General features: G+C 41.7%; 1 long non-coding RNA gene across 1 annotated transcript; it reads right to left on the minus strand.

The window, feature by feature from the left end:
• Positions 1-8,978: 8,978 nt before the first annotated feature.
• On the minus strand, positions 8,979-21,974 carry LOC122466551. The gene is made up of 4 exons (XR_006292165.1): positions 21,747-21,974; positions 15,085-15,256; positions 12,629-12,700; positions 8,979-10,364 (listed from the first exon to the last, which is right to left on the minus strand). It is a non-coding gene; the product is annotated as an uncharacterized LOC122466551 (long non-coding RNA).
• Positions 21,975-27,062: the final 5,088 nt, after the last annotated feature.

Genomic DNA, 27,062 nt, shown 5'->3' on the forward strand with positions numbered 1-27,062 from the left:
TGTTTATCAATTCTAGATCTTAGCCAGCATGTGTATGGGAGAAAATGGGGCCAGATTGTCTGTCCCAATCACCTTACTTTGGGTGAGATGCTGTCAGGGATCCACTCCTACCTGCCCCAACACATCTCTGCTGATATGCCCCCTGTGTAAGGGTGCAGGAGTTGTCTTTCTTATAAATATCTAGATATTTATATTAACCCCATTATCATAGTGCAGGGGTGGCCAACCTGTGGCTCCGGAGCCACATGTGGCTCTTCAGAAGTTAGTATGCGGCTCCTTGTATAGGCACCGACTCCGGGGATGGAGTTACAGGTGCCAACTTTCCAATGTGCTGGGGGGTGCTCACTGCTCAACCCCTGGCTCTGCCACAGGCCCTGCCCCCACTCCACCCATTCCGCACCCTCCCCTGAGCCTGCCATGCCCTCACTCCTTCCCTTCCCCTCCCTCCAGAGCCTCCTGCACACCACCAAACAGCTGATCAGTTGGTGTGGGGAGGAAGGGGGAAGCGCTGATTGGCAGGGCTGCCTGTGGGCGGGAGTTGCTGGGACGGGGGGGTGGGAGGAGTGAGGGCACGATGGGGGGCTGCTGAGGTATTACTGTGGCTCTTTGGCCATGTACATTGGTAAATTCTGGCTCCTTCTCATTCTCAGGTTGGCCACCCCTGCCATAGTATCTGAGCACCTCACAATTTTTAATGTATTTATTCTCATAACACCCCTGTGAGGTAGAGAAGTACTGTTATCCCATATTATAGGTGAGAAACTAAGGCACAGTGAGACTAAGTGACTTACCCACAGTCACACAGGTCTCCTGAGTTTCATGCTAGTGTCATGTCTGCTGGGGACTTATTCCCCCACACTTGGGTTATCCCCAAAAGAGGCTTAGACTAGGTTTCCAGTCTCTTTTCACCTGAAATTTCCAGAATTGTACACAGGGAGTGGGCAGGGCTGTGAATATGGCCCATAGTCTCACATAACATAAATGAGACACTCTTAGCATAAGAATCTAAAACGGCAAAGTAATTTGTGGAGGAATACTGAGCGGGCAAGAAGCTGTGGTGAAAGATTTCAAGGTGATCAAGAACAATTGGAGTAACAACCAACAGATAGCTTGTTGTCACATTTGCTGAACAACCAGGCATGATTTAAAGCTCAAATTCCAATGGTGAGTTAAAGTTTCAACGTAATATCTGCTGTATGCATCTGATTATGACATACAATAATAGAAGCAGGATCATTAGACAGGCAAAACAACTTGTCAGAGATGTTGTCCTCTGAGGCAATGTTTGCTCAGCAGCCATCTCTTTTTTGTAATTAAGATTGTATGGAAAGATCTATAATTACACACTTCAAGTTTGCAAAGATAATAAAGGGGGCAATCCAGCACCATGTCTCCAGCCAACTTCAGCTTTATACAGGGACATAGACTATTGTCCACAAAGACAAGACACTCCCCCTTCCCATTTATACATTGGTAAAGATGAAGTAGAAACATCCTAATGGGGACAACCTGAAACACGGCACATAGCAATCAAAGCACAAAGACCAAGGTGTAAAACCTATGTCACAGGAGATTCCAAGAAAATCATTCATCATCTAAAGAGAGATACTGAAAATGCTTCTGAGTTACCTCATGCAGGAAGCTTTCAGACCCAGGCTTCAGTTAAAAAAAATATGGAGTTTCAAACGTATCAGAGCTATTCTCTCCAAAGATTACAAGAAGCATTGGGCATTGAATCAATTTAAGATTAATTGAATGGTTGCTGTAAGGGTTGTTTGAGACCATAGGTAGGCAGCTGGTGCACTGCTGCTTAGTACACAGATCTGAGTTCTTTCACTGCTCCCCTTGCTTCCCCTCCCCCCCGCTGATTTTGGCATCCACGTTGACTTATACTTAGAATGTAAGCTCTTCATGTCAGGAGTTGTCATGGCATTATATAAGCACAGAGCTTAGCGCAATAGAGCCTCTGGGCACTAGTGCAATAAAAATATTCAGTAATTCTGAAGAGGCTGAGAGTGTCAAATATTTCTCAGTTCCCACCATGGGCAGTAAATGTGATCTCAGTCCTCCACCATGATTCTGGGAGATCCTGCATATTCATGGCTAACCTGTCTTGTGAAGCCTTACCCTGCTAACCCAAACAGGAGCAAGCTTTGTTTACCAGGAACAGTTTGGTGATTGGTCTTTGACAGGGATGGAAGTGCCTTTTGCAGAGAAACAACACTACTATGAACAATCTTATGTTGACTTGGCCTGCAATGTTTTGCACGATATTCGTGAAAGCAAATGGGACGTGTTCCATAGGGACTGAATGGAGTAGTTAGAGGAAGCCATGGTAGCTATCATGTTCAGAGGTGAAATACTGGCCCTACTGAAGCCAATGAGAGTGTTGCCATTGACTTCAACAGGGCCAGGATTTCACCTCAGGGCTCTATAGCTACTGCCCAAAGCACGTATGCTAATATCAGTCAGGATGTCTTCGGCCAGCAGTTTACAAAGTGAGGCAACAGAAAGCGTCAGTGCTCAGAACTGTGAAACCATGTGACTATGTGCTGGGTAACAGTGATCTAGTCACACTTGAGTGAGGGAATCTTGTAAGGGGAATCTCTTTTGAATGCTGGCAAATTGTAACTAGAACACGAAATCACCTTGCACTTTAAATTGATGTTTTAAACCCTCGAGTTTTGTTTAATTCATTAAAAACAACGCCATCGCAGCCACATAACTCAAAAATAATAGCAGAGCTGCGATGTAGCAGATAAGCATAAAAGCTGACCCGTTGTACTGCATTTTAATGTTCAGGGCCAAACATCACATAAGGGGAGAGAGGAAAGATGGATAGCTTCAGGGAGAAATATATATGGGAGTAGTGGAGACTGTTTGTGATTAGGGTTTTCAATGCTGTCTGGCTGGAAGCTACTCTTTCTGCCTGAACCCCCAGCTAGGCAAGGAAGGAAGAATATGCAGTGACATCACAGATGGGAACAGGTCTTCATTACACTCTCTAAATTCTTAACAGATATGCACTGAGAATTGATGAAAAATGATTTTTCAATCATTTATAATCTTTAATTTTATTTTTCCCTATCAACCAACCAAAGTTTTGGGGGGTTTGCTATGTCCATGCCAAATTCAAGTGAGTTTCAAGCCTCACCTATTTGTAATGCAACCCTATTCAAAAAAAGCACTGGGTCACAGAGACCCAAGTGGCTTTATGAACAACAGCAGTTCCAGTCCAGATATGGTAAAACAAATGGAATATATTAGCCTTCCACCACCAGGGGAAAGGATAAACAGACAAAAAATACCCCACAATTAAGTCTTGTATAAACTGCTGCATAACCAATATAAGAATCTTAGTTTACAGTTATATTGGTTGCACTCACTAACTACCCCTGAACCAGAGATTCCCAGACTAGCCTCAGTTGTCCTAAGTTTTCTGGTTTTTGTTTTTTTAAATCCGCCTTCCTGTGCCTCAGTTTCCCATTTGCTCACTTGCTAGGCACATGCTTCCAGGCCAGCAGGATTTGGCAAATCTGATTCTTCCAGTCATTAGTATACTGACAACCATCAACATTAGCGTTTTACACAGGGATGTGTGTGTTTGGCAGGGGGTGGGGTGGGGGATTAGTTATCCTTTCCCTAGTTTTCTGGAAGGTTGAAAAGACTCTTCCCCCACTTCCTCCTTCCAAACTGAGTAAAACCAAAATAATATTGTACTACCTTCATTCGTAGCATATTCACTTACATGCTCAGACCACACCAAACAAGAAACCTAAAACAGGAAAGACAACAATCTTTAATGGGGTGGGGTGGGGGGAATCCAAATAGTTTCTTAAAGAGACAGAGCACCCTATCACACCTCACTATTTATATTTAACATTTGGAAAAGTTCAGGTATATATATATATAATGTCAAAAATGGATGAAAAGATACATATTTAAGCTGGCTGTAAATCAGAGAGAAGCAACAGTGTGATTTAGATAACAGTCTAGAACTGATAGATTAACAGTACTAAAATTATCCTGCCAGTCAGGATGGGAATGCATCCAATCTCTCTTAATCAAATTGGAGAGGAAGACTCTCACTATAAATTTTAAAAATAAATCTACTACTGGAAGATATCTCTAAATTAACTCTCACTCCTTAGAGCGGTAAGAGACTTATCTCAACCTCTTTCAGACATGACCCCCCCCCCTCCCCCCGCCCCATTTCTGGAAGTTAGAACCTGATACAAACTTCATGGCTCAGTAATGTCTGGAAGAGCTCAGAGAAAAACTGCTGGTATGTTACAATCGGTCCTTAAGGTTGCATGGTTAATTAAGGAAATGCCAAAGTTAAGGTTACACCAACAACTTTAAATCTCCTCCTTTTGCAGATGGATTATGCCACTCATTAGGTATGTGATCAAATACATAATATTGTTTGGGAAATGGTAACAGTAAACAGTTTTTCTACATCATTAAACCAAGATGCCGAAAGCATTAAGTATCAGCAGAACAAATCTATATCTATGTAATATGGAACTACATGAAGAAGGAGTGTATGCAAGAATGTTGGGGAAAATGAGAGGGACAATTTTGTCATTAATATTTACAGCTTCATAAGGAGAGAGTAGAGGAAATAAAGAAATGAAGTTTCAAATGCAGTTAACATACGTCAGTAACTGGCAACAACCACTTATATAGTTAGGGAAACAAAGAAAAACAGTTCCATTCCTGGTAGCTTTCTCCAGTGAAAGTGAGGCACATACAGACCTTTTCACAGTGAAAAAAAAAATAGAATCACAGAAGTAAAGGACTGAAGGGACCTCAAGAGGTCATCTAGTCCAGTTCCCTGCACTCAAGGCAGGACTGAATAATAACTAGACCATTCCTGACAGGTGTTTGTCTAACCTGTTCTCAAAAACCTCCAATTAAAGGGATTCCACAACCTCCCTGGGCAATTTGTTCCCGTGCTTAACCACCCTGACAATTTGGAAGTTTTTCTTAATGTCCAACCTAATCTGCCCTTGCTGCAATTTAAGCCCATTGCTTCTTGTCCTATTCTCAAAGGTTAAGGAGAACAATTTTTCATCCTCCTCCTTGTAAATACCTTTTATATACTTGAAAAAGGTTAGGTGCCCCCTCGGTCTTCTCTTTTCCAGACTAAACAAACCCATTTTCCCACTCTTCCCTCGTAGACCTTTAAGCATTTTGGTTGCTCCCCTCTGGATTTTCTCCAGTTTGTCCACATCTTTCCTGAAATGTAGCACCCAGAACTGAACACAATACTCCAGATGAGACCTTAACAGCACAGAGTAGGGTGGAAGGATTACTTCTCGTGTCTTGCTTACAATACTCCTGCTAATACATCACAGAATGATATTCATTTTTTGGCAACAGTGTTACACTGTTGACTCATAGTTAGTTTGTGATCCACAATAACCCCCAAATCCATTTCCACAGTAATCCTTCCTAGGCAGTCATTTCTCAGTTTGTATGTGTTCAACTGATTGTTCCTTGCTAAGTGGAATACTCTGCATTTTTAAATTTCATTTTCTTTACTTCAGACCATTTTTCCAGTTTGTTCAAATCATTTTGAATTTTAGTCCTATCCTCCAAAGTACCTGCACTTCTTCCAGCTTGGTATCATCTGCAACAACTTTATAAGTGTACTCTGTGCCATTATCTAAATCATTGATGAAGATATTGAACAGAACCAGACCCAGCACTAATCCTCATAGGATCCGACTTGATATGGCCTTCCAGCTTGATTGTGAACCACTGGTAACTACTCTCTGGGGATGTTTTTTCCAATCAGTTATGCACTCACCTTAGAGAAGCTCCCGGTAGGCTATCTTTCCCTAATTTGTATAGGAGAAGGTCCTGTGAGACAGTATCAAAAGCATTTCTAAAGTCAAGATATACCCCATCTACTGCTTTCCTGCTATCCACAAGACTTCTTGTTATCCTGTCAAAGAAAGCTATTAGATTTGATTTGTCACGAACAAATCACATCAAACCATGTTGACTGTTACTTATAACCTTATTATATTCTAGGTTCTTGAAAATTGATTGCTTCAGTATTTGCTCCATTATCTTTCCAAAAAGAAAAGGAGAACTTGTGGCACCTTAGAGACTAACCAATTTATTTGAGCATAAGCTTTCGTGAGCTACAGCTCACTTCATCGGATGCATACTGTGGAAAGTGTAGAAGATCTTATTATATACACACAAAGCATGAAAAAATACCTCCTCCCACCCCACTCTCCTGCTGGTAATAGCTTATCTAAAGTGATCACTCTCCTTACAATGTGTATGATAATCAAGTTGGGCCATTTCCAGCACAAATCCAGGTTTTCTCACCCCCCCCCCCACACACAAACTCACTCTCCTGCTGGTAATTATCTTTCCAGGTATTGAAGTTTAACTGACTGGTGTGAAGTTCCCCCATGTTGTCCTTACTACCTTTTTATAGATTGGCCCTATGTTTGCCCTCCTCCAGTCCTCTGGAATCTCTCCCATCTTCCAGGAACACTTTCTATAAAAAAGGGACTACAATAGTCTAGTATTTTACAGCAATCATATATGATACTGCAGTATTGCTGTTGTACATAGTAATGTTTTGTATCTGTACATATTGAAGAATACCATAGTATTTTTTTAAAGGATATAGTAAACCTACGGTGGAATCCTGGCCCCACTGAAGTCAAAGGCAAAGCTCCCATTGATTTCTGTGGGGCCTAGATTTCATCCCTAGTTCACAAATCCCTATGGCCAGTTATACCACTTCACCCTTTAACCTTCATTTTCTAGGCAACAACTGACATTTGATCTGTACGCAGTTTGGACTTGTCTGTGGTGATGTGAGTTAACTAAATGGTGCATATTCATCTGCTGCAGGTATTTGGATTACAATCTTTGTTGCTGCTTGTTAGGAGTTTCTGGAAGAAAGAAAATGCTAGGACAGATCAGCAGTGAGGAAGGCCACTTTCTCACCTACCTTCTGCTGCATTTCTGCCTGGCCTGTAGTGCCTGTAATAAAAACTGGTTTCATGTATTTCAAAATTATATCCCTGCCATTAACGGAGATGAGCTCCTGGAGAGTAGGAAGCCACTTTATGGTGTGCTTTTTGGCAATGAAGTCCATTTCCTCTTCCTGCAAACAGATATGCTAGAGTAGATTAAAGGAGAATTTATTTTTCGTGTCTGAGATGATGTGGTAGAAGATACAAGTTTTGCCAAGGGCATTCAATCTCACTGACTGATATGCTGCTATTTTACAGGAATTTGCTGGCAAGTGCCAAGATGGGCCCAGCAAGATGATTCTGGAACAACTCGTTGGGGGTTGAGAGGGAAACCACCACAGCATATGCAAAGGGTTGGGTACTACTTGAACTAGAATTAACTTTCAGAAGGCTGTACTTTTATTGCTAGCTACATTGAGTCTGCTATGGGCCAGGCTAAAAATGGTTCAGGGGACTTCAGACCATGACCAGGCAGTTAATTCAGTGACAGTAGCACCAGTAGGTCAGCATCAATGTAGATGGCATCATAGAATTAACTCCTTGTTTTCTAAGCGAAAGGCAAGTTTTTCACATAGATCCACATGCACAGAAACAAGTAAGACAATTGTGATTAAGAACGCTCCATTACTACAAGCCACATTCTTAGAGTTGTCAGGCATAGGACGTTCAGTGTGTTGGATTTGTAGACTGGATATCAGACTTCATTGCTGTCTGCACGGATAGCTGGGATCTTACAATTTTTATAGCCTAGGAAGAATTTTCAATATAAATTTTGAGAGCTCTTCAGTATAAAATATAAGCTTGCATGATGATCTTTTAGTGGATACATGGCTGATGTGGATAAATTGCAGAAGACGTCTTGTCTCATTTTCCTGGGTCAATAATTGATACCAACTGAACCATGATGTTGCACTAGTATCACCTGTCATTACTGCTGTCTCTACAGAGTAGTTCAAATCAGCTTTAGAATTATGACCTGTGCTGCAGATGTGTCAGATAACATCATTTTGATCCAGATGTCCTGTTCTGCTTTCTCATCTGTGAGGAGTTAATGTCACGTGATGTGTGTATGATATATGACATTCAGTCTGACTGTTCCTAGTGTAATCAAATGAAGTATTTGATCTTTCTTCTGGTGACCAGGGAAAGGCTCACCAGTGCTATAAAATAGCTTGCCAGTCACATGGTAAAACAGCTAACACATGTGCATCCAGTTCCCTCACCTTAGGGTGACCAGATGTCCCGATTTTATAGGGACAGTCCCGATATTTGGGGCTTTTTCTTATATAGGAGCCTATAACCCCCCACCTCTGTCCCGAGTTTTCATACTTGCTGTTTGGTCACCCTACCTCACCCGCATAGGAAAAGACTGCTAGTGAAATGTGAAACCACGCTAGTGGATTGCTGTCATGCTATGGCTGTAATTGATTACTTCAGCAAGTGGCCAGAAGTAACCTTAATGCTTCAGGTAATTGCTACAGTGGTAAACAACATTTTTTATAAATCTTCTGTTATGAAGGGATGCTGGAGGAATTAGGCTCTAATGATACAATGGACATAAGTTCATATCCATGGAATTTCCAGAGTTCTTGAAGACTTATGTAAATAAAACAGACAATTTTCCATTTGTTATCCTCAGCATGACAGGGAAATAGAATATTGTAATCACATTTTGCAAGACTGTTTGTAAATGGACCTAAATGGGATCCCCTGGAAATAATTTGTCAAATTTAATACAGATCTTGAGAGCAGTCCATGCTATCTACATCAAAATAGTTTCACGGGCAAAGCACGCGGACTAAATTAAATGTTGATGTATTCCAGGATTCTAAGGCTGATAAATAGGTAAAAACACAATTCAACACAACAAAACATGCAAGTCTGCAGCTGACAAAAGCAGAATAAAAATAAATGGTTCACAGATAAACACAGTAATACCAGGTACAGAAGATGTTCCTCCCTGGGTGTTGGTAGCTGATGGCTTCAACGGTGAAAGCCATAGCGTAGACGGTGCCAGGTGTTTTCTTCATAGTGTTGCCTAACCCCAGATGGTGAAGATACCTGACCACACTCGTATCTTCCTGACTGTGATAGGACTACATGTGAAGTAAGTTAGCAAAGAAACTGTTCAGGGAATGCCAGTTAAAGGGAGACAATTGAACCTATAATCAGAGGTCCAAGTAGTCAAATTTGCACCTGAGATTGAACTGCACTCTTGATTGCACCTGAAAATGAATTGTGCAAAATGTGAGCACAAATATTGTGGCTAAAATTTGGGTGCACAAGGGATGGCTGTATTAATGAGCAACAAAGCCACGAGTGGCTTAAAGTAGGTCTAAACTTTAGACCGTGTCACAACTGCATGCATTCTGCACATGCCAATATGTTATGCAAAACTGTTTTTGTGAGAATCGTTTAGAGTTTGTGGTCTATTATTTCTTGCTACCCTTTCCAGTACAGCCAGTGGCCTTAGCTAGCATGAGTCTTCCTGTATAGAAGGAACCATAAATTCTATAAACATGACCTAGCTAGCTTTTTGATATACAAAAAATAATAATAATAAAAAAAATCTTGGGGCTAGCTGGAGTTAGGAGTGAACATTGTGTTGGGTTCTACTGGGAAGCTGAAATTCCCCCTTCCTAATGGGCTACAGCGCCTGTTGCAAGCCCACAAGATTAAGGTCTTTAAAGCTGTGGCATCTGTAGTTATAGAAAGCTGACAGTGTCCCCCCTCTAAATCTGGTCTATCTTGGACCTTCCATATTTGACAATTCTACTGTGAGTTTCACATTCTGAGGAGTAAAAGGAGGAGGAAACATTGCCATGAGAAGTTGAATTTATTTATTTATTTGAATAAAGGCAGCTGCTTGAAGCTCTGTAGGAATTTGTAATGTTAGAAAAAGGTGCTGGTGTACTGAAGAAGTGGACAGGGGATGGGGTCAAAGGCAACTTATCTCGAAACCTACCTCCACATTTATGGTGTATGTATATAAATCTCTGTGTCAAACCTACTTCTGTTTTAAGTTTCCCTTGACAGTGCCCTTCTTGACCTATTTTTTTTTAATTCAAGATGATTTAGGAATAATTACTCCCCCTTTGCCAATTATTGTCCTTCACTGATAGAGAAGCCATGAAATCCCCAGAGGTTGAAGTAAAGTTTTGTATGTCTATACCACAAGCCATTTTGGATAGGCATTCCTGCTCATGTGGAGCTGCACTTTCAGAGTGCCCAGTCTTCTTGCACAAAAACTTCTGTGGATGATAAAAATGCTTCAGGGATTGTGAGATCCACTGGTAATGAGTGAAATTCATGAATTCGTCATTCAGATTCCTTCACTGAGTCGTTCAGACGAGCCTAAAACACAATGGACATTATTTTGCTCTCACATCCGTGCAAAATCACTGATAACTGCACTATGTAAGAGCAGATTAGACTTGTGTAAAACCTGTGTAAGTGAGATTAGAATCAGTGTTGTGTGTTGTTCAGAGCACTAATCAGTCTAATTCAAAGCCCACTGAAGTCAATGGGAGTTTTCCACTGATGGCAATAGGCGTTAGATTGGGCTCATACTGATTTCTCACTTCAAAGAAAACTGTTTCAGTGATTTAGAATTGCAAGTGATTATATTTTCTTATGCAGTTGCTAGGACATTTGTGAACAGTAAGTGGATAAACCCTAGCTAAATTCATACAAAATCAATAAACTGTAAAATGGGCCAATTCTAACAACAGTAAGCAACTTGGATGTGCTTTTTCAGGGTCCAGCCACTTTTCTGTCTGCAAAGATTAGTACACTCACTTCCCCAGGCTCCCACAGTCTTGCTGGTCCCTTAAAGGGAAATAGTTTATGTAGAAAAATGAATTAAGCTATTTCAGAACACAAAACATAGAGGAGGAGTCATGGGTTGAAATTAAGAAAAAAAAAATCTCCGCTGAATCTGAGGAGATCCTGAATGCTGAAATTTGTTAGCTTGCAGAATTATTCTCAAAGGAAGTGACCGAAACCTAATCACATGATTTGTTAAAAAATTAATCCGATCAATCGTTCACCTTCTACACATTTAAATAAAAACATAACTTCTGGTGCTTCCCTGCTATTTCTTGGCTGTTCATAGAGTTACAAGAACTTCTTATCAGGCTGCAACTGTTCGGACCCCAAATGTCAAAAAGAGACAACTGGCCTGAAGGGTGCCTCAAATGCCCAGAAGGTGACCAGTGAAGAATCAAAATGTTTTAAGCATTAATCACTTCCACGGAATATCTGAAAGGGCTAATGGCTGCTGCTCAGACTTACTGAAAGTATTTGTTTTCCTCTATTAGTAATTTATACACCCTAGAGCAAACTGTCAACTACTATTAGAACAGGGCAATTTAGTACAGGCAAAACTGTGTATAATACCTGGAACCCTAACATTATTTAAATATAATTGTAGAGCTGTAATATCACCCAATGTTGCAGCAGCCTTCAAACATATGAATTTGGAATTTCGGTAACTTTTAAAATGTGTCTTATCATTGAATTGTAATACTGGCTTGGTGCTTATCTCTAAGAGGTTTAAATTTCCCCTCTATTAATGTAATTCCAGCAATCTATTATTTCCAGGCCATTTAGGGGAAGGTTAAAATGGAGATGGTCAGGGACACAACCCCATGGGCTGGGAGTCCCTAAAGCTGATTGCCAGAAGCTGGGACTAGATGATAGGGGATGGATCATTTGATATTATCCTGTTCTGTTCATTGCTTCTGAAGGGTCTGGCACTAGCCACTGTAAGAAGAGAGAATACTAGGCTAGATAGACCATTGGTATGACCCAATATGGCCATTCTTATGACCTTTTTAATTTTACCTGCCAACAATCTGGTTTAGGTCCTTCCTTTCTGTATAGGCTCGTCCTTTCCCCAAAAGTTCCCTGGCTCCTAATAATAGTCTCATCCACTCATTGACAGCCTGCATTTCTGCCTGTCTAACTAGCCCTTTATGTGGAACTGGAAGCATTTCAGAGAATGCTACCATGGATGTCCTGGACTTTAATCCCTTACCTACCACCCAATTTGGCCTCCAGGACCTCTCTCCTACCTTTCCCTATCTCACTGGTACCTACACATACCACAAACACTTGCTCCTCCCCAGCACTTCACATATATCTGTTCAGATGTCTCAAGAGGTCTGCAATCTTTGCACCCAGCAGGCAATTCATCACAATGTTCTCCCAGTCATCACAAACCCAACTATCTATATTTCTAATGATCAAATTCCCCATTACTATTACCTGTCTCTTCCTAATAACTGGGGACCCCTCCCCTGTAGGGGTATCCCCAGTGTGAAAAGATAACATGACATCATCTGGAAGGAGGGTCCCAACTATGGGACCATTTCCCTCCACTCTAGCTTCATGTTCTATTTCCAAGATTTTTATCCTCCTCAACAGCACAGAGGCTGTCAGACTGGGGATGGGACCACTCTGTGTCCTTCAAAGTCTCCTGTATGTATCCCTTAGAGCCTCCAGTTCAACCACTCTGTGGACACCGTGTCCTTTTGAATATAATATGCCCATTTTGCAGGCTATAGCTCCAACATGCGCATCCTGGCTAGTGCACTTCTGTGGGAAGCACAACTTACCTGAACCCCGGTTGCTTCTTCCTTTGAAAATGCTGAGTGGAAACAAATGGCACTTGTTGCAGGCACAGATACCTACTTTAGAAACAAAAAGCCTTAGAAAAAAGTTAGCCCTTGATGCTAGTTATGCTTATTGTTAATAGAGTAGCTGCATTTTCTTCATTAATTTTTTATAGGTATTTTAAAATTTCCCAGTGCATTTGGGAAATTTTAAAATACCTATAAAAGCCAGTTTAAAAACTCTAATTGTAGTAACTGCTTAGTAAATGCATACTCTGGGATTTGTTAAAATGTAGACAAATCAGCTGGATACAGCAATTAGAGTGCAGAATTTCACACTTTCAAAAACACTGATTCCTGACACAATAGACACTGGTTCTTCTGCGGATGAATATGCCAGTACTTATTAAAAGGATATTTTGTTCATTGACCCACTAGTCTACTAACGGCTCCTTCTGAGCTGCCACATATGCAGAGTAAATTGTAAGGCACCAAATTCTTGTCAAGTGTGTGATTGCACAGTGAGTGGCTTTAAAACAAATAAATACATCATGTTATGTATTTTCACATAGTAAAACTGTTTAGTCCACATTATGGATAAATAACTTCTTCAGTATGACAATTTTGGAGGCAGTGGGCATAATTCGTAGTAAAGGGGTACCACTTTCTGCTTTTCCAGGAACTGGGGGTGGGACGTGTGTGTGTGGAGGGAAGTGGGCAGGTTTCTGATCAATATGGAAGACTTCCTAGATATGAGGAGGGAACAGAGAACACTTTCACTAATAGAAATGCAAAACAGTCAAAACCATTCCTTTCCTTTTCACTTTTATAAAAAAAACTTAGGAGTTGGTAAATTGAATTTCTCAGTATTTTAATGGCTGGTTTGCTTAACATACTACGCTGTATGGCTGAGATTTTCAGATTTAGTAAACCTTTAGTTAACTTTAGTTTAAACTTTAGTTAAAGAGTTATGGTTATAAGTGTTGTCTTTGGTGTGAGATCTAAGGTGCAAATTGACCTGGAGGTAAGTGACTGGTCCTTTGGGACTGGGCATAATGTGAATATTTTGTGATCTTTGTTGTAAAGTAACCATCTATCACAGCGTCAAGCTTGCCTGGGTGGATAGGAATGCCCAAGGGGATTGTCTGGGACTCCATGTTAAGGCATTATAGGACCTGAGGAGATTATGTTTTTTCACTTGGTTAGTGAAATCTAATTATAGAACTCACAGCCAGTTTGGGGTTTGTGCCCTGCTTCTGAACAGTCTGCCCTAAGGTGGGTATTCTTGCTCGTGAGCCACTCCAGACAGCGTGGCATCCATTATTAAATATTTGCTCACCCTGTTGGTACTTACAGACTGTAATCAAGTCATCCCCTTAACCTTCTCTTTGTTAAGCTAAATAGATGAACTCCTTGAATCTATTACTATACGGCATGTTTTCTAATTCTTCGATCATTCTTTTGGCTCTTCTCTGAATCCTCTCTAATTCATCAACCACCTTCTTGAATTGGGAGCACCAGAACTGGACACATTATTCCAGCAGCCGTCAGACCAGTGCCAAATAGAGAGGTAAAATAATCTCTCTACTCCTACTTGAAAAACACCAGCTGGTGAGACTGAGGGGAATCTCATTATTTATCCAAATTGGAATGAGTCATTGGAACAGGGGGCTGGATTCTGGGTCTTCCACATGGGTGCCTTAACAACAGTCAGTCTCCCTGTCTCTCTGAGACCCAATTACCACTGAAACACAGTGGAACAGCTTCAACAGGTTATTCACCAGAATACCCCATAATTGAATGGCTGGAGCACTCTCCTGAAAGGCAGGGCATCCCCGCTTCACGCCCTCTCTCCCCCCATCCCTCAGGCAGAGAGGGTAGTTGAACTTGGGTCTTCCACATCCCAGGTGAGTGTTCTAACCACTGGGTTAAAAGTCAGAAGGTGAGCAGCAGTCCCACCATCTCCTAACTTCCATTATAAATCCATGCCTAAGTGACTTGCACATGGTCACAGAGGAAGTGCGTGGCACAGCAGGGAATTGAACCCAGGTCTCCCATGCTCACACCCTAGCTCCCATACCAGCCTTCTCCTTGTTATAGCAAACTAGCTTTACCAGAGAACTTCAAACTGTTCCAAAATGAATGTGCGGGAACAAAATTGTTTTTGCACAAACTCGAATTAAAAAGGCAATATTGTCATTGTCATGCTTGGGGCCATTTTCCTTGTAAAGCTCTATTAATTAGACACAGAGAGAGGCAGACAGAGGAAACCAGTTATAGGTCACTGGAATATATACCAAAGCAAAAAGTTCAATATTGGTGGGGGGAGAGAAGTTTTTTTATACCTAGTTCAGTTAATGAGAAGGAAAATCTTATTTTCCCCAGAGTAATGAGCAGCCAAGGAGCAGAAACAAGTTGCATTTGTCAGAATCAAAGTAGCCATCTGGAGGCACACCCACCTGTTTATGTCTGCTACATCTTTGCAGAGTGAAAACTGTTGTATCAACATGGTGCTTCTCCAACTGAACATTCTTTTGAAAACATGACTCACGAGGTAGTGCAGAAGGATAGTCTTTCTCAATCAGGAGGCTATTTCTGAAAGCATGCTTGGCACCTGTGCTGCAATCTTGCCTGAAAGAGAAAGTTGTAGGGTATAGTGGCATTCACAATATCCAAAAGCAGATAGTCTGATGAATTTGTGACAGGGAAGATTTGGATGATAAATTCATCCTGCGTCTTGAGAAGGACTCAGCACAGCTCTTCCAGATAATTGAACTTTAATGTATTTAAATTTAATGGAAAACCATATGGAGGGGAATAGAAAGCTAATTTAAAATAGTGCTCAAAGCAATCAATATGTTAACAGAGTCCTTCAATTTTTCACACTTGGTTGCTGAAAGATCTTTAAAATGTAAGCTTTTTTTTTTTTAAAAAAAACTGGTATTATGAAAACAGTTTCTGGCATGTTGCAGTCAATCCTCAAGAGCTCAAGTGAGCCTATGTTGTGAAAGTGAATATGTATTGTGAAGACACAAATCATCTTATTAGATGGAAAAATGTCAGCTAAGCCAACTTTCATCAAGCAATGCACATTTCTGTAGCCTTTTGGGAAGACATGGAAAATCCCTAGGATTCAAATTGATGGCCTTTATACGGCCCAGAAAAAGCAATGATATAGTATGAATTGTAAAAACAGATTGCAATAGATTGTGAAAGTAAGAAGCCTTTGAATATAAATGGATCTATGGATATATATGAGCAGGAGAATCCAGTGTTATCAATTATAAGCATGTATTTAAAAGGATTTGAAAACTAGCAAAGCTTTGTCTATCTCCCTTATTCCTTAGCGTACCTCAAGGTCAACTCTTTCCATACTGAGGTTTTGAAAAAGGCTTTCAAGATTCTCTCAGAATAACTAATACTAAACTTCCACTCTCTAAGGTTGACCTTCTAACTCTGGCCTCTTCTGCATCATGTATTAAAATCCATATACTGTTTTAAAATTTCTTTTTGGCTCATAGCCAGGAGAAATAGATTTAATTAGGTTCTATATTAAAATAGCTGCAGGACAATTTAATAGTCTAGTGTGTAATCAAAATGTTCCTAATTACATTACGTCTTATGAAAAGGAGATGTTTTGAAAATATCTGTTTAATCTAACTGAACCAAAAAGCCCATACATGTGTGTGTCCGAAGTTCTTCATTTAAGCAGCATTTGCCTCCATGCAACTAAGAGAAAGAAGCAGAAGCTCATGGTTTTCTGGTGGTTTACATCCTGTTTATGAGAGGTTTGCAAGCTAAAAAAGGACTAGTCGGGGAAAACATTCCCTGCAATGATCTTCCAGCAACATGTACAAACTTCTCAGCCAGCTCTGCAACAAGGGTGTGGTTTAACCTCACTGAGGGCGGGACTGGCTTCTGTGGCTTTTCTTAAAAGCAATTTTTTGTAAGAAGTTTTTAAAAGCTTTTTTTCCCTAAGCAAACACTATTGCTATCCCTTTCATCCTTTGATGCATGGGCTACATTTCAGAGTCACTAAACCCAGTCTTAAAGAACCACACTGACATTATCGTATGGATCTGCAATTAACAGGCTCCAAGGAAACATTATTTCTGATTATAGCAGGACAAACTATCCATAGAACAACATTATCAAAAACAACATAACCCCACTTTTCTCTTTTTTCCCCTCTTGTCTTTCCCTTTTCCCCTCCCCCTCCCGCTCCCACCCACACCCACTCTCCTTCTCTCCAAGTACTTCTGTGCTAGGACACTCTTGACTAAAGAACATTAGGTAATTATGCAACCCAAAACTTTGAGTACTGCAATCACAATTAGTCTTGAGAGATCAACATCACAGCAAGATTACCTGAAATGAGATGAGAAGCTCTTAAGTTTAGTGTCATCATAGTATTGATCTTATTAAAATATTTGTCTTCCTATTGCTGTTCTACTGCAAGTAGACTCATCTTTTAAAACCTGTCATGGGTACTTCCAGATTGCACTACAGCTGACTGAAAGCATTTCACCTAAACCATTATGAGAGTTGGAAGTTGCAGCTGTTACTACTTCTCAGAGTCAGACAGAGTTTAGAGACAGAAAGGACCACCAGATTATCTAGTCTGACCTCCTGTATGTCACAGGCCAAAACTACCACCCAACACCTGCACACTAAACCCAGCAACCAAATTAGACCAAAGTATTACAGCCCACAGGAGACGTATGTGCCACAGTAGAGAATAAGAGGGACTGAGGTGCACGAGTGTCCAACACCCTCCCTCTGTAATGGAAGAGAAATAGTTAAGTGAGATACACCCAGATAATCCTGGTAAGAGACCAGCACCCACACACTGCAGAGGAAGAAAAAACAACCCCAAGGTCATTGCCCATCTGATGGCACTTGGTTAGATCCCAAGCATGTGAGCAAGAACCAGCTAGCCAAGCACCAGAGACAGAGAGAGAGAATGCTCAGTGCTACCTTAGAGCACTGGCCCTCCCAGTCCAATGTCCTTTCTCCAGCCTTGGCCACCCCTGATGCTTCAGAAGGAGATGAAGCCACACTAATTCCTCCCAGAATACCGGGGGAGGACCTCTTCCTGGGCTCCACAGATGGGTAGCTGAAACCCTGAAGCATGAGCTTTTAGGAACATCATACCTAATAATTAGGGCAGAATCAGAGCTCTAGGAGCTGTCACTGACAGGTTACATGTATTAAATGTACAACATCAGAACGGTTCCCTAAAACTTTTGTTATTACTATAGTCATTGGCATTAGCAAAACAAAACATGCAAGATGAAGAGCTAGTGAAAGGAGCAGATTAAAATAAGACCAGTGGCCTAACTAATGCACATGGGATATTTACACAGATTGGTCACTAAGGCTATATTAGTATTTTTATAAGACTATTGAAATGTCTCCTTCCCCCAAATAGTTTAAGAGATGGACTTGGATATTATTCCAGAGTGAGTTACATTAAAAAGGAATACTCCAAGTTGTGGTACTGACACTAAACTGTCTCCTGTCCCAATTATTAAACCTATTAGGGTGACCAGGTGTCTGGTTTTCGACCGGAACACCTGGTTGAAAAGTGACCCTGGCTGATCTGGTCAGCACCACCAACCAGGCCATTAAAAGTCTGGTCAGCAGTGCTGCGGAGCTAAGGTAGGATAGTCCCTACCTGTCCTGGCTCTGCACTGTGCCCCGGAAGCAGCCAGCAGGTCCGGCTCTTAGGTGGGGAGGTGGAGGAGGGGTGTCATGTGGCTCCGTGCACTGCCTCCACCCCGAGCACTGGCTCCGCACTCCCATTGGCCATGAACCATGGCCAATGGGAGCTGTGGGGGCGGTGCCTGTGGGGGAGCTGTGCTGCTGACTGGGAGCTGCCTGAGGTAAGCCTGCGCCCCAACCCCAAGCCCCAACCTCTTCCCCAGCCCCAGCCCTGTGCTTCCCCCAAGACCAGAGCCCCCTCCTGCACACCAAACCCCTCATCCCTAGCTCCACCCCAGATCCTGCACCCCCAGATGGAACCCTCACCCCCCACTGCACCACAACCCCCTTCCCCAGCCCAGAGCCCCCTCCCACACACTGAACCCCTCTGCCCCATCCCCTAGCCTGGAGCCCCCTCTTGCACACCAAACCCCTCATCCTTGGCCCCCACCCTGGAGCCTGCACCCCCAGTTAGAGCCCTCATCTGCTCCCTCACCCCAACCCCTTGCCCCAGCCCAGTGAAAGTGAGTGAGGGTGGGGGAGAGTGAGCCACTGAGGGAGGGGGAATGTAGTGGGGGGGCAGGGCCTCAGGGAAGGGGTGGAGCAGGGGGTGTGGTCTCAGGGAAGGAGCAGCGCTAGGGTGCTTTGTTTTGTCTGATTAGAAAATTGGCAACCCTGTTCTAGATAGGACTGCACAAACAGGCTCATAGTGTAGGGCCAAGGGCCACAGGACTTGGGATGTGAAAGGGCCCTTCATAGAGGTAAAGTATGATGCCATGAGCCCCCACAGGGCTCCCTCCCTGTGCATTAAGAATCAGAGCTTCCAACCTGACTGTGCACAGCAGCTCTGGGGAGTACATGGGGCATGGCTGAGAGATCTGTCACTATGCAGATCCTCTGGTATTTCTACCTCAGTTTGTGTGTTCACGGGCCATTGCAGCCCTGAAACTGGAGGAGCAGTGGCAGAGCAACTCCTCTACAAATGTACTTTGCTTATCCTGTCACTCTGTTTATTTAACCTGTGTAGCCTGGGGACATGTGCCTATACGGAGCCAGGTCAGGCCGGAGACTGATAGAGCACAATTTTTAAGGTGTTTGATCCATAACAATGCAACTGATTTAATCGTTGCAGGATGAAAAAAGTGATAATATTGTGAAAAGAGGGTCCTCTGCAAAAGTCTAAGTTTACACTGAACAGTGATCTGAAAATAGTACCATTCACCCTGCCTTATATAAACAAACAGCACTGGCCAAGGAATGGGCCATTGGCAGATCTGGCATGTAAGCGTTCATGTACCCCACAAGCAACTAAAATTTGCAATTCTGTCTATTTGGTACATACCATTCTCGTCCTGTTAATATGCAGCACCACACTACCACCACCACTCTACAACTCAATTTTTTAAATAGGAGATTAATTGATGAATTTATAATTACGGAAACTTACTGTTCCATTTCTACAAAGATGGTCTAATTCATTATTCCCTGTAGTGGAGAAGGGTGCTCAAAGTTGTAATAGGTTTTTGGGTTTTTTTGAGGGTCAGCATGATAGCTGCCCTTATCTTCTATTTGCCTCCCACCTATGTACAGTTTTACCATCCAGGAATCTTCTGTGAACTAGTTTAATGGGACTGACCTTCTCACAGAAGCTCATTATAGCACAGTGACTTTTGGTTTGTTTGATAAATTTCCCAATGTTTCTAGCCACAGGTAGGAACCTGCAGTCCCTTTGGAAGATAATTGCACACACTTATTGTGATGAAAGTTGCCCAGTTACTATGTGACAGTACACAGAATTAATTCCATTCTTGAACATGAGAAAACCAGAATCAAGGACAGGGAGCTAAGTTCTTCTCAGTTACATCTCTGCAACCTGATTGGAGTGGTGGAGGCGGGGTTGAAATCAGTCTTACCAATATAATTGGAAGTGGGAATGGGCCCATTTATAATAGTTCCAAGGTGTACTATAACTGAAAGAATATTTTCACCTACAGTGTGTTGTCACATAGCAAAGTGCTAATACATTGTATTTTGTGCTTTGGAACTGATTTAAAAAGGTAACAAACTTTTCATGTTTTTTCTTCACAGATTAGTCCAAAAACACTTGTTTGGCAGAAAAATCCCAAGCCTGCAGGAAGTACCACAGGGCCTGCTGTAGTCACACAACAAAGTAAAGAGAAAAAACAGAATATGGCAACATCAAGCCACATGCAGTCTGAGGTCTTCTGTTCCAGAGGAATCTCAACTCATTTTGTGGTCAGCTTTCCAGGCATTTGTTTCCAGACAGTTACTCTTAGTTGGAGAAGCATGTACAATAGATATATATATAGTCTTGACAGGGGTCCAAGGTGAAAAATATTATTTTAAGAAGACACGCTGTATGCTGTACAAATAGGAAGAGCGTGGGGGCAGCGTGTGCTATTTGGGAGCATATGTGCATGACAGAAATGGAATCCACTTGCAGTTTGCATTATATCTGTGTATAGACTAGATCATGATTTGGAACTCTGTAGTGAAGTAACCTGATCTAGCTTAAATAATTCCACAAGGGCCACAAAAATCCTTTGAGGTAACATTAGTTTTCCTTCTGACTCACCCAAAAGGAATGCATGACATCAGTTTATGGCGTTGCTTAGACTGAATGTGGAATTTTTAAAAAGTTTAAAAATATTTGTGCTGGAGTTACATGTGCAAATTCCATTTACAAATTGGAGTCCACCTTATACCCTGATATCCCAGGTCTCTCCATTAATGTGGAATCCTAATTAACTTCTGCATACCTAACAAGGGGTCCAAGTACTGAAGTCTCAGGCTATCAAACATCCTACAGAAGGATGGTGAGTGGTCATAAAAGAGTGGATGCATAAACACTCATTTAGACAAGGGATTATCTCTCATACTATTTGGGAACATTTGCATAATTAAAAACAAGGAAGTAGTACAGCAAAGAATTGTGGAGATGAAGGAAGAAGGAGACACACATCAGGGCCCTAATTAAGCCCTGGGTGATCGCTACTTCCCACCACCCAACACAGATGTGATGAGGTTGAGTGGTGCCCGTACAAGAGAAATTAAAACTACTAATTATTCCTCAACAAAAAGGTTTTTATTGATTTTCGGCTATAAAGGCAATACAGACAAAATAAGAAAAGAAAGATTAAAGACCAGCACTGAATAAGGATTAATATAAATGGCAAATTATACTGAAGACAAGCACAAGTACATGCAAAGCTACTATTCATCAAGGAGCTAATGAACGACAACCTCACATGCACTCGCACTGGCAAATTAGGACAAGCACAAGCACATGTAAAGCTATCACACACCAGTCACTTACCATTGGTTTTGCACTACAGTATCGATACAACTAAGATCAAATCAGCTCAAACAACCAGACTTTTTTACTCCATAATCTTACCCTGCATTTGCCGAAAATACGTTACCCTTCAGTCGGTCATTTTTCTGCACTGGCCGGGTACAGACAGTCGAGAAGTGCACGTCCCTTCGGTTCAGGGGCTGTGGGTCAGGTTTTTCCGATACCACCTCACACACACTAGTTCTGTGCCTTCATATTTTTTATCTGATCTGTCAGCCATGTTTTAAAACAGATCAACCAATCAGGGTGGACCACATTGTTAATGTGGTTAGTGTGGTTGCCTTAATCTTATAATTGATGCATATTTATCTCCTTGTAGCCAATTGTCAGTTAATCGTATAAGTTAGGCTTATTTATCTCCTGTAGCCAATTGGGTCTTAAATGTGGTTAACGTGGGTTTGATAAGTACATAGGAGTCAACACAAAGTGTTATCTGGTTGCAGCAAATCCTGACCACAAGTTTCAGTTTCATTCTGCAAAGCTTGTTTTCTTGAAGCATCCAGAAGTTTGAGGCCTAACATTGCTAAAATCCTTGTACAATACTAGCCTGACAATACTCTTGCTCAAATTAATCACAAGAATAAATAGCAGTAATGGATGGATGGCCCTATTACCCAACCATCATTTGTTCCTTATCTCCCTGGCAATCTGCAGAAAGCATTTGCTGTGTCACAAGATACAATTCTGAGTGCATAAATCATATACTGGAGTAAGATTTAAGGTGGTTACTAATTGGAATAAAGAGTGGTATTGTCTTTTGCTTAGACCCAAGAAATGCCATAATCTCAGGAGCATCTTGGTGAAGTTTTGCAGAGTGCTGCAACCTAGAACCACTCCATTAAGTTCTCTGCAGCAGTTAGCTCCTTTCTTCCCTCAATATTCTCCCGCTAATATGCTTCCTCCATTCTCTGCACTTCATCTCCTCCATCCACTCTGCACTTCACTCCTCTGTGCTTTATTTTATTCTCTCTTTCACACAGATGCCCCTAGGGTTGCCAACTTTCTAATAGCAGAAAACCGAACACCCTTGCCCTGCCCCACCCCACTCACTCCATCCCCCTCCCTCCATCACTCGTTCTCCCCCACCCTCTCACACTTGCTCATTTTCACTGGGCTGGGGCAGCGGGTTGGGGTACGGAAGGGGGTGAGGACTCTGGCTGGGGGGGTGTGGGATCTGGAGTGGGGCTGGGTGTGATGGGTTTGGGGTGCAGGAGGGTGTGTGGTCTCCAGGTGGGAGTGAGGGGTGTGAGAGGCACTTACCTCAGGCAGCTTCTGGGAAGGGGTAACATGTCCCTCTGGCTCCTAGGCAGAGGGGTGGCCAGGGGGCTTTGTTTGCTGCCACGGCCCACAGGTGCTGTTCCTACAGTTCCCAGCCAATGGGAGCTGTGGAGCTGGCGCTCAGGGCAGGGGCAGCGCACAGAGCCCCCATAGCTGCCCCCAAGCCTGAGGGACATGCCAGCCGCTTCCTGGGAGCTGCACGGAGTCAGGCAGAGAGCCTGCCAGCCCCACTGTGCTACCAACGAGACTTTTAACAGCCCGGTTAGTACTGCCCAGGTCTTTTTTCAACCAGGTGTTCTGGTCAAAAACCGGACACCTGGCAACCCTATCAGGTTAGATAATATTTGATCCAGCCCTAAGCAAGTCTTTGAGGACGTGCCTTTGGGCAAACACCCAATCTCACATTTTACTGGACTATTATCTGGGTCATATATTTGGCTGTTTTCCTCTGTGGGTCATGTATTTCATCCCAAGCTCCTCTTAATTTAAAATAGGTTAAAAATGGATTGATAGAGCTGGTTTTGTGTTCTTTAGTTATACAGATTGACTCTGTTCAAAAGAGAAGTCTCTCCATGAGTAACTTTTCCATCTCTGTTATAAATACTAGAGTTCTTCACAGTCACTGGTTTCCGCACAGAGACCAGTTCTTGTAATACATAGTGAGAAATTCCTGTGGTGGTGTTTTAAAGTGCCAGCACATGCAAATAGCTGTGTGCATATTTTACTGTTTCCATTTTCAGAATAATTTAATGCTTTCCAGAAAATATTTAAAAGAGGGGGAAAAAAACCTTAGTGATTGCTAATTATAAAACTAAGATGACCAGTTGTAGCAATTAATCTGCACTAGGATCATTGGACCCAAAGGTCTAAAGAAAAGACAGATGTTTTAAAACCTGTACAGTAGAGAGATTCTGCCTTTGACTGTGATAATTTTGACAATTTTACTTCATTTGCTATAGTTTGTGCTAGAATGTAATTTGAGGTAAAAGTCTGCTTTTTTCATGAAAAAATCTTGAAAAGGAACAAACAGCTTGCAAAAGCTAGGAAGATAAAAGGCATAGTTAAGTAAAAAATTAATGAGTTTTACACTCTGTAGACCTTAAGCCCAGGCTACAACAGAAAGGCCATTAGAGTATATGATAAACTAGTAATGCACACAAGGATAAAAAATTCTATCCTTTTGTTTCCAGGAGTGAAGTTCTGGAACAGCCTTCCAAGGGCAGCAGTGGGGGCAAAAGACATGTCTGGCTTCAAGACTAAACTTGATAAGTTTGTGGAGGGGAAGGTATGATGGGATAGCCTAATTCTGGCAATTAATTGATCTTTGACTATTAGCGGTAAATATGCCCAATGGCCTGTGATGAGATGTTAGATGGGGTGGGTTCTGAGTTACTACAGAGAATTCTTCCCTGGGTGTCTGGCTGGTGAGTCTTGCCCACATGCTCAGGGTTTAGCTGATCGCCATATTTGGGGTCAGGAAGGAATTTTCCTCCAGGGCAGATTGCCAGAGGCCCTGGGGGTTTTTCGCCTTCCTCTGCAGCGTGGGGCACGGGTCACTTGCTGGAGGATTCTCTGCACGTTGAAGTCTTTAAACCATGATTTGAGGACTTCAATAGCTCAGACATAGCTTAGGGGTTTGTTACAGGAGTAGGTGGGTGAGATTTTGTGGCCTGCGTTGTGCAGGAAGTCAGAGTGGACGATCATAATGGTCCCTTCTGACCTTAAAGTCTATGATTCCATACTGATGATAAGAGATGTGACTGGACCTAAAAAAAAATTACAAAGCTTTTAAAATTGGTGTGGAAAGTCATTATATATGGGGTTTCATAACTCTGTATTTAGAATTCTTCATTTCAGTACCATATATGTTTATTGGGCCCAAGTGAAGTCAATGGAGCCACACGCATTTACATCAGCTGAGGATCTGGCCCTTATCAACTGTAATGAGCAACTCCATCACCCGTTTTCAGGAAGCAAACGTGATAGGAAGATCAAGAATAACCAAACCAGTTATGGGAAAGTAAGCCAACTAAGCCACACAAGGACTGGGGAAGTACACAGTCAATCACAGGAAGTGAAAGGTCAGATAACTATGCAGTACCCAAGTGGAATTTTGCCATTTTTTCCCTCCTCAACTTTCCAAAAACTTCATTTGGGAGCAGCTTAGACGATTTTAGACCCAAAGGAAAGTTCTGTGGTAAATGCTTCAAAATAGGGGCTTATTTAGTGAGCCTTCTCAGCTCTAACTGAAGGGTTACTAGAATGTTGTGATATCTCTGAACTATTAGAAGAGAAGTCAGTAAGGGTCCAGCTTCAAATTGTAATTGCACCATTATCCATTCTTATGTGAAAAGAAAATAGAAATGCTACTGCACAAAAATATGAGAAGTCAGACAGTGCATACCGCAAGGTGTTTCAGTATTGTAAGCCAGTATCTTCCATTTTTCATGTGAATTTATGGTCTTGACTATGCTCCCTTGTGCTGATTAGGTAAAAAAAGCAAATGGGAGTCTGCAAAAATAAAGGGGGTTACTATGTTCAGAAATCTTTATTACATTAACTTACTAATGCAGATCCTACTATTGGGACCACCAAATGTATCATGAACATTGATATTTGATATTATGGAATGCTGTTTAGATATCAATACAAGAAAGGGTAATAAGGTACTGAACTTCTATGTACAAGTTGTATTAATCACTTGTACTTAACTTGCCAAGTGGAGTAATACAATGTAATGTTTTACTGTGAAACTGTACATGATTCTATTTCCTTTCTCCTACATTCACATAGATTGTTTTAAACAAAAAACATATGGTCAAAAAATGTATAGGGATTCTAAGTATATTGCCTCAGAACAATATATTATAAGAATCTCCCAGCTGAAATTAACCTAGAAAAATAAGAATCCCTAAAAACTGCCTCCCTAACTGCCCTCCATCACCCAGCTTCTCCTTATAAGCTACATATAAATAACTAGGAAACTTTAACAATGGGCTCAATCCAAAGTCCTTCAAAGTCATTTGCAACATAAAATATTGCCCATGGAATTTGATGTCTTAGTATATTATTGAGGCAGGTCAATTGGCAAATTTATGGTGCAGTTCTACTCTGAAAAGTAACTGTGTAGGAGTGGCATTATAGGATCTTACTCTTATTGTGTCTTAATTGCTACTTCATTGTCAAGTTTGCTCAGTATCTATTTATAATGCCTATCATCTTATTATCTTACCACTGAATTTACATAGAAGCAGATAGTTTTTCTAACTGCTAATCTTACTAACCCATTGTAGGTGTCACAGTCAAACTCTGTTCTTTTGGGATTATACATCACCACTAGTAATGAACATTCTGCAAATTGAATTTGTTTAATTTCGTTGATGATACATGAGCCAGAATAGAATCTGGATCACTCTCCCTTAGCTGTGCTGCCTCTTCAGGGACCAAAAACGTGATGGCAGCTATCCAGTTTTGTACCTGATCCCTCAGGCAAAACACCCATCGCCTTTAATGGGAGTTCTACATGCATAACAACTGTAGGAATGGGTTCCAATTAGAAGCCTGATCCTGCAACATCTATTCACATGAGATAACCTTATTCAAACACAGGGTATGTCAACACTTGGAGCTGCAGGTGTGATTCCCAGTTTGAGGAGACATAATTGCACTAGTATTAGCATGCTAAAAATAGAATGTAGTCACCAGCAGTGTGAGCTGTGGGACAGGCTGGCTGCCCTGAGTAAATGCCTAGGATCTTAGATTGTAGAGATGTTTGTAGAAGATTAAAAGTGAGAGATGCTTCCTCATAAGGGACAGTATTGTGAACATAGAAATTTGGAGATATGCTGTGGAGGCGGGGGTTGGGAACACTGCATGGCTGGGTACAGCAATTCACGGAAATAGCTCTCCAGTTTGTTTTATTCCTTTCTCATTCACTGCTTTGTAATTTAATGAACCCCAAGGTCGTTACAAGATGGGTCCATCCTTGGCGCAACTAACTCGTCCAATAGTTACATTCTATTTTTAGCATGCTAGCTTGATGAGAACTAGTGTGAGGGAGGCCCAAACCACAAATATATG

Source organism: Chelonia mydas, chromosome 7, assembly GCF_015237465.2.
Source record: "Chelonia mydas isolate rCheMyd1 chromosome 7, rCheMyd1.pri.v2, whole genome shotgun sequence".
Lineage (NCBI taxonomy): Eukaryota > Metazoa > Chordata > Testudines > Cheloniidae > Chelonia > Chelonia mydas.